Source organism: Oncorhynchus nerka, unplaced genomic scaffold (assembly GCF_034236695.1).
Source record: "Oncorhynchus nerka isolate Pitt River unplaced genomic scaffold, Oner_Uvic_2.0 unplaced_scaffold_1113, whole genome shotgun sequence".
Taxonomy (NCBI): domain Eukaryota; kingdom Metazoa; phylum Chordata; class Actinopteri; order Salmoniformes; family Salmonidae; genus Oncorhynchus; species Oncorhynchus nerka.
In genome coordinates this window covers 68,870-76,245 of record NW_027040209.1, presented here as the reverse complement: position 1 = coordinate 76,245, position 7,376 = coordinate 68,870, and positions in this window count along the sequence as shown.

Genomic DNA, 7,376 nt, shown 5'->3' with positions numbered 1-7,376 from the left:
ATTGACTGATACCTGATCCTGGTCCAGAATACACAGGGTTCCTCCCTCCCATATTGACTGATACCTGATCCTGGTCCAGAATACACAGGGTTCCTCCCTCATATTAACTGATACCTGATCCTGGTCCAGAATACACAGGGTTCCTCCCTCCCCATATTGACTGATACCTGGTTCAGAATACACAGGGTTCCTCCCTCCCATATTGACTGATCCTGGTCCAGAATACCTGGTCCAGAATACCTGGTTCAGGGGGTTCCTCCCTCCCATATTGACTGATACCTGATCCTGGTCCAGAATACCTGGTCAGGGTTCCTCCCTCCCATATTGACTGATACCTGGTCCAGAATACACAGGGTTCCTCCCTCCCATATTGACTGATACCTGATCCTGGTCCAGAATACACAGGGTTCCTCCCTCCCCATATTGACTGATACCTGATCCTGGTCCAGAATACACAGGGTTCCTCCCTCCCCATATTGACTGATACCTGATCCTGGTCCAGAATACACAGGGTTCCTCCCTCATATTGACTGATACCTGATCCTGGTCCAGAATACACAGGGTTCCTCCCTCCCATATTGACTGATACCTGGTTCAGAATACACAGGGTTCCTCCCTCCCATATTGACTGATACCTGGGTTCCTCCCTCATATTGACTGATCCTGGTTCAGAATACACAGGGTTCCTCCCTCCCATATTAACTGATACCTGATCCTGGTCCAGAATACACAGGGTTCCTCCCTCCCATATTAACTGATACCTGATCCTGGTCCAGAATACACAGGGTTCCTCCCTCCCATATTGACTGATACCTGATCCTGGTCCAGAATACACAGGGTTCCTCCCTCCCATATTGACTGATACCTGATCCTGGTCCAGAATACACAGGGTTCCTCCCTCCCATATTGACTGATACCTGATCCTGGTCCAGAATACACCCATATTGGGTTCCTCCAGGGTTCCTCCCCATATTGACTGATACCTGGTTCAGAATACACAGGGTTCCTCCCTCCCATATTGACTGATACCTACCTGGTCCAGAATACCCAGGGTTCCCTCCCTCCCATATTGACTGATACCTGGTTCCTCCCTCCCATATTGACTGATACCTGGTTCAGAATACACAGGGTTCCTCCCTCTCATATTGACTGATACCTGATCCTGGTCCAGAATACACAGGGTTCCTCCCTCTCATATTGACTGATACCTGATCCTGGTCCAGAATACACAGGGTTCCTCCCTCCCATATTGACTGATACCTGATCCTGGTCCAGAATACACAGGGTTCCTCCCTCCCATATTGACTGATACCTGATACCTGGTCCAGAATACACAGGGTTCCTCCCTCCCATATTGACTGATACCTGGTCCAGAATACACAGGGTTCCTCCCTCATATTAACTGATACCTGATCCTGGTCCAGAATACACAGGGTTCCTCCCTCCCATATTGACTGATACCTGATACCTGGTCCAGAATACACAGGGTTCCTCCCTCCCATATTGACTGATACCTGATCCTGGTCCAGAATACACAGGGTTCCTCCCTATTGACTGATCCTGGTTCCAGAATACACAGGGTTCCTCCCTCCCCCATATTGACTGATCCTGGTCCAGAATACCATATTGACTGATACCTGGTCCAGAATACACAGGGTTCCTCCCTCATATTAACTGATACCTGATCCTGGTCCAGAATACACAGGGTTCCTCCCTCCCATATTAACTGATACCTGGTCCAGAATACACAGGGTTCCTCCCTCCCATATTGACTGATACCATTCAAATAAATAAGACAATACAAGTAAAAGTGGTCTAGTAACATGTATGCAGAGTGCCAGGTCTCTGTCCATTCAGAGACAACAGTATCTAGCCTGTCTGGTCTCTCTCCATTCAGAGACATCAGTATCTGTCTGTCAGAGTGCCAGGTCTCTGTCCATTCAGAGACAACAGTATCTAGCCTGTCTGGTCTCTCTCCATTCAGAGACATCAGTATCTGTCTGTCAGAGTGCCAGGTCTCTCTGTCAGAGTATCTAGCCTGTCTGGTCATTCAGTCAGTATCTGTCTGTCAGAGTGCCAGGTCTCTGTCCATTCATCAGTATCTGTCTGTCAGAGTGCCAGGTCTCTGTCCATTCAGAGACAACAGTATCTAGTGTCTGGTCTCTCTCCATCAGAGACATCAGTATCTGTCTGTCAGAGTGCAGGTCTCTGCCATTCAGGTCTCCTGTCTGGTCATCAGTATCTGTCTGTCAGAGTGCCAGGTCTCTGTCCATTCAGAGACAACAGTATCTAGCCTGTCTGGTCTCTCTCCATTCAGAGACATCAGTATCTGTCTGTCAGAGTGCCAGGTCTCTGTCCATTCAGAGACAACAGTATCTAGCCTGTCTGGTCTCTCTCCATTCAGAGACATCAGTATCTGTCTGTCAGAGTGCCAGGTCTCTCTCCATTCAGAGACATCAGTATCTGTCTGTCAGAGTGCCAGGTCTCTGTCCATTCAGAGACAACAGTATCTAGCCTGTCTGGTCTCTCTCCATTCAGAGACATCAGTATCTGTCTGTCAGAGTGCCAGGTCTCTCTCCATTCAGAGACATCAGTATCTGTCAGGAGGTACTCCGAGATAGACCATCTTCTTTAAAACTTGTTTGTGTTGAACTCGAACTCACCCCATGGCTGTGACAATGTCAATCCCTCACTGCTCATTACTCTTCCCACTGCTCGTTACTCTTCCCACTGCTCATTACTCTTCCTGGTCTGCTCATTACTCTTCCCACTGCTCATTACTCTTCCCACTGCTCGTTACTCTTCCCACTGCTCATTACTCTTCCCACTGCTCATTACTGTTCTCACTGCTCATTACTCTTCCCACTGCTCATTACTCTTCCCACTGCTCATTACTCTTCCCACTGCTCATTACTCTTCCCACTGCTCGTTACTCTTCCCACTGCTCGTTACTCTTCCCACTGCTCGTTACTCTTCCCACTGCTCGTTACTCTTCCCACTGCTCGTTACTCTTCCCACTGCTCATTACTCTTCCCACTGCTCATTACTCTTCCCACTGCTCATTACTCTTCCTGGTCTGCTCATTACTCTTCCCACTGCTCATTACTCTTCCCACTGCTCATTACTCTTCCCACTGCTCATTACTCTTCCCACTGCTCATTACTCTTCCCGGTCTGCTCATTACTCTTCCCACTGCTCATTACTCTGCCTGGTCTGCTCATTACTCTTCCCACTGCTCATTACTCTTCCCACTGCTCATTACTCTTCCCACTGCTCGTTACTCTTCCCACTGCTCATTACTCTTCCTGGTCTGCTCATTACTCTTCCCACTGCTCATTACTCTTCCTGGTCTGCTCATTACTCTTCCCACTGCTCATTACTCTTCCCACTGCTCGTTACTCTTCCCACTGCTCATTACTCTTCCTGGTCTGCTCATTACTCTTCCCACTGCTCGTTACTCTTCCCACTGCTCGTTACTCTTCCCACTGCTCGTTACTCTTCCCACTGCTCGTTACTCTTCCCACTGCTCGTTACTCTTCCCACTGCTCGTTACTCTTCCCACTGCTCGTTACTCTTCCCCCTGCTCGTTACTCTTCCCACTGCTCGTTACTCTTCCCACTGCTCGTTACTCTTCCCACTGCTCGTTACTCTTCCCACTGCTCGTTACTCTTCCCACTGCTCGTTACTCTTCCCACTGCTCGTTACTCTTCCCACTGCTCGTTACTCTTCCCACTGCTCGTTACTCTTCCCACTGCTCATTACTCTTCCTGGTCTGCTCATTACTCTTCCTGGTCTGCTCATTACTCTTCCCACTGCTCGTTACTCTTCCCGGTCTGCTCGTTACTCTTCCCACTGCTCGTTACTCTTCCCACTGCTCGTTACTCTTCCCACTGCTCGTTACTCTTCCCACTGCTCGTTACTCTTCCCACTGCTCGTTACTCTTCCTGGTCTGCTCGTTACTCTTCCTGGTCTGCTCGTTACTCTTCCTGGTCTGCTCGTTACTCTTCCTGGTCTGCTCGTTACTCTTCCTGGTCTGCTCGTTACTCTTCCTGGTCTGCTCATTACTCTTCCCACTGCTCATTACTCTTCCTGGTCTGCCCTCCCATTAGTAGGATGGGTTTACAGCCACACGCCATGCAACGGCTGCGCCTGGAACACAAACATCAACAGCCCACATGTCTGATCTTTACAACGTAAACCAGTGTTTGGATGAATTGGCTCTAGAACAACATGCTCCAACTGTATGCCTACACAAGCATCCATCTGTCCAATGATTGCATGGCGTGGCTGTAAACCCAACAGCCTACACGTCTGATTGGATGAATTGGCTCTAGAACAACATGCTCCAACTGTATGCCTACACAAGCATCCATCTGTCCAATGATGACGCAGCTGTCCGTCTGCCCTTAGTTGAATTCAATAATTTCATTTCATATTGCCCTGGTGCCTGCTGCATCCGTATTAGATGTTCAGTCTTGAATACCAGGGGCTGAGGTGTTTCAGGGTTCAGTCTTGAATACTAGGGGCCGAGTTGTTTCAGGGTTCAGTCTTGAATACTAGGGGCTAAGGTGTTTCAGGGTTCAGTCTTGAATACTAGGGGCCGAGTTGTTTCAGGGTTCAGTCTTGAATACCAGGGACCGAGGTGTTTCAGGGTTCAGTCTTGAATACCAGGGGCCGAGGTGTTTCAGGGTTCAGTCTTGAATACCAGGGGCTGAGGTGTTTCAGGATTTAGTCTTGAATACCAGGGGCTGAGGTGTTTCAGGGATCAGTCTTGAATACCAGTGTTTCAGGGATCAAATCAAATTTATTTATATAGCCCTTCGTACATCAGCTGATATCTCAAAGTGCTGTACAGAAACCCAGCCTAAAACCCCAAACAGCAAGCAATGCAGGTGTAGAAGCACGGTGGCTAGGAAAAACTCCCTAGAAAGGCCAAAACCTAGGAAGAAACCTAGAGAGGAACCAGCCTATGTGGGGTGGCCAGTCCTCTTCTGGCTGTGCCGGGTGGAGATTATAACAGAACATGGCCAAGATGTTCAAATGTTCATAAATGACCAGCATGGTCGAATAATAATAAGGCAGAACAGTTGAAACTGGAGCAGCAGCACAGTCAGGTGGGGACAGCAAGGAGTCATCATGTCAGGTAGTCCTGGGGCATGGTCCTAGGGCTGGTCAGTTGAAACTGGAACAGCAGCATGGCCAGGTGGACTGGGGACAGCAAGGAGTCATCATGTCAGGTAGTCCTGGGGCATGGTCCTAGGGCTCAGGTCAGTTGAAACTGGAACAGCAGCATGGCCAGGTGGACTGGGGACAGCAAGGAGTCATCATGTCAGGTAGTCCTGGGGCATGGTCCTAGGGCTCAGGTCCTCCGAGAGAGAGAAAGAAAGAAAGAAGGAGAGAATTAGAGAACGCACACTTAGATTCACACAGGACACCGAATAGGACAGGAGAAGTACTCCAGATATAACAAACTGACCCCAGCCCCGACACAAACTACTGCAGCATAAATACTGGAGGCTGAGACAGGAGGGGTCAGGAGACACTGTGGCCCCATCCGAGGACACCCCGGACAGGGCCAAACAGGAAGGATATAACCCCACCCACTTTGCCAAAGCACAGCCCCCACACCACTAGAGGGATATCTTCAACCACCAACTTACCATCCTGAGACAAGGCTGAGTATAGCCCACAAAGATCTCCGCCACGGCACAACCCAAGGGGGGGGCGCCAACCCAGACAGGATGGCCACAACAGTGAATCAACCCACTCAGGTGACGCACCCCCTCCAGGGACGGCATGAGAGAGCCCCAGTAAGCCAGTGACTCAGCCCCTGTAATAGGGTTAGAGGCAGATAATCCCAGTGGAAAGAGGGGAACCGGCCAGGCAGAGACCGCAAGGGCGGTTCGTTGCTCCAGAGCCTTTCCGTTCACCTTCCCACTCCTGGGCCAGACTACACTCAATCATATGACCCACTGAAGAGATGAGTCTTCAGTAAAGACTTAAAGGTTGAGACCGAGTTTGCGTCTCTGACATGGGTAGGCAGACCGTTCCATAAAAATGGAGCTCTATAGGAGAAAGCCCTGCCTCCAGCTGTTTGCTTAGAAATTCTAGGGACAATTAGGAGGCCTGCGTCTTGTGACCGTAGCGTACGTGTAGGTATGTACGGCAGGACCAAATCAGAGAGATAGGTAGGGGCCGAATACCAGGGGCCGAAGTGTTTCGGGGTTCAGTCTTGAATACCAGGGGCCGAGGTGTTTCAGGGTTCAGTCTTGAATACCAGGGGCTGAGGTGTTTCAGGGTTCAGTCTTGAATACCAGGGGCCGAGGTGTTTCGGGGTTCAGTCTTGAATACCAGGGGCCGAGGTGTTTCAGGGTTCAGTCTTGAATACCAGGGGCTGAGGTGTTTCAGGGTTCAGTCTTGAATACCAGGGGCTGAGGTTTCAGGGTTCAGTCTTGAATACCAGGGGCCGAGGTGTTTCAGGGTTCAGTCTTGAATACCAGGGGCCGAGGTGTTTCAGGGTTCAGTCTTGAATACCAGGGGCCGAGGTGTTTCAGGGTTCAGTCTTGAATACCAGGGGCCGAGGTTTTGTGGGTCCTAAAAAAGGGGGGGGGGGGGTTCTACATTTTACATGACTGGTTCAAAAATGTCTTGAATTTACCAGGGGATCAATAAAACGAGGTGTTTTAAATACAACCAATAGCATGGTTGAAAGTAAATGAATTTGTATTTCCCTTAATCTGCAGGGGCTTGCAGGTGTTTTCTCCCCAGGGATTCAGTCTTGAATAATGGATGGGGGTCAGTAACCCCATATGAGGTGTTGGTAGGCCTACTGTTAAAATAATCTGCCAGCAAATAGCCTCTTGAATACCAGGAGGTGTGGTGTTTCAGGGTTCAGTCTTGAATACAGATCACAGACCTGAGGTGTTTCAGGGTTCAGTCTAATCCTGATAGCAGCCATAAAGGTACAATCTGGGATGTGTTTCTGTGGGTTCACCTCTCTGGTGTAATACCTTCAGGGTGCGAGCCGTGGTTTTGTGATGTCCTAAAAATAGGGGGGGACTCTACATTTTAAAAAGACATGACTGCAGACATTACAAAAAACGCTGACCAAACCAGTTCTGATTTCTTTTCTGATTTTTACACCAGCTGAGATCAATAAAAAACCAGTAGTAATCTGAACCTCCATGTTTTAAATACAACCAATAGCATGGGCTAATGAAAGTAAATGTAATTTGTATTTCCCTTAATCTGCAGCCCTTCTTGCAGCGCTGTGTTTTCTCCCCAAGGACAGATAATCACCACTTCTTATTATGAATTCAATGGATGGGGGTCAGTAACCCCATATGAGGTTATTGTGTTGGTAGGCCTACTGTTAA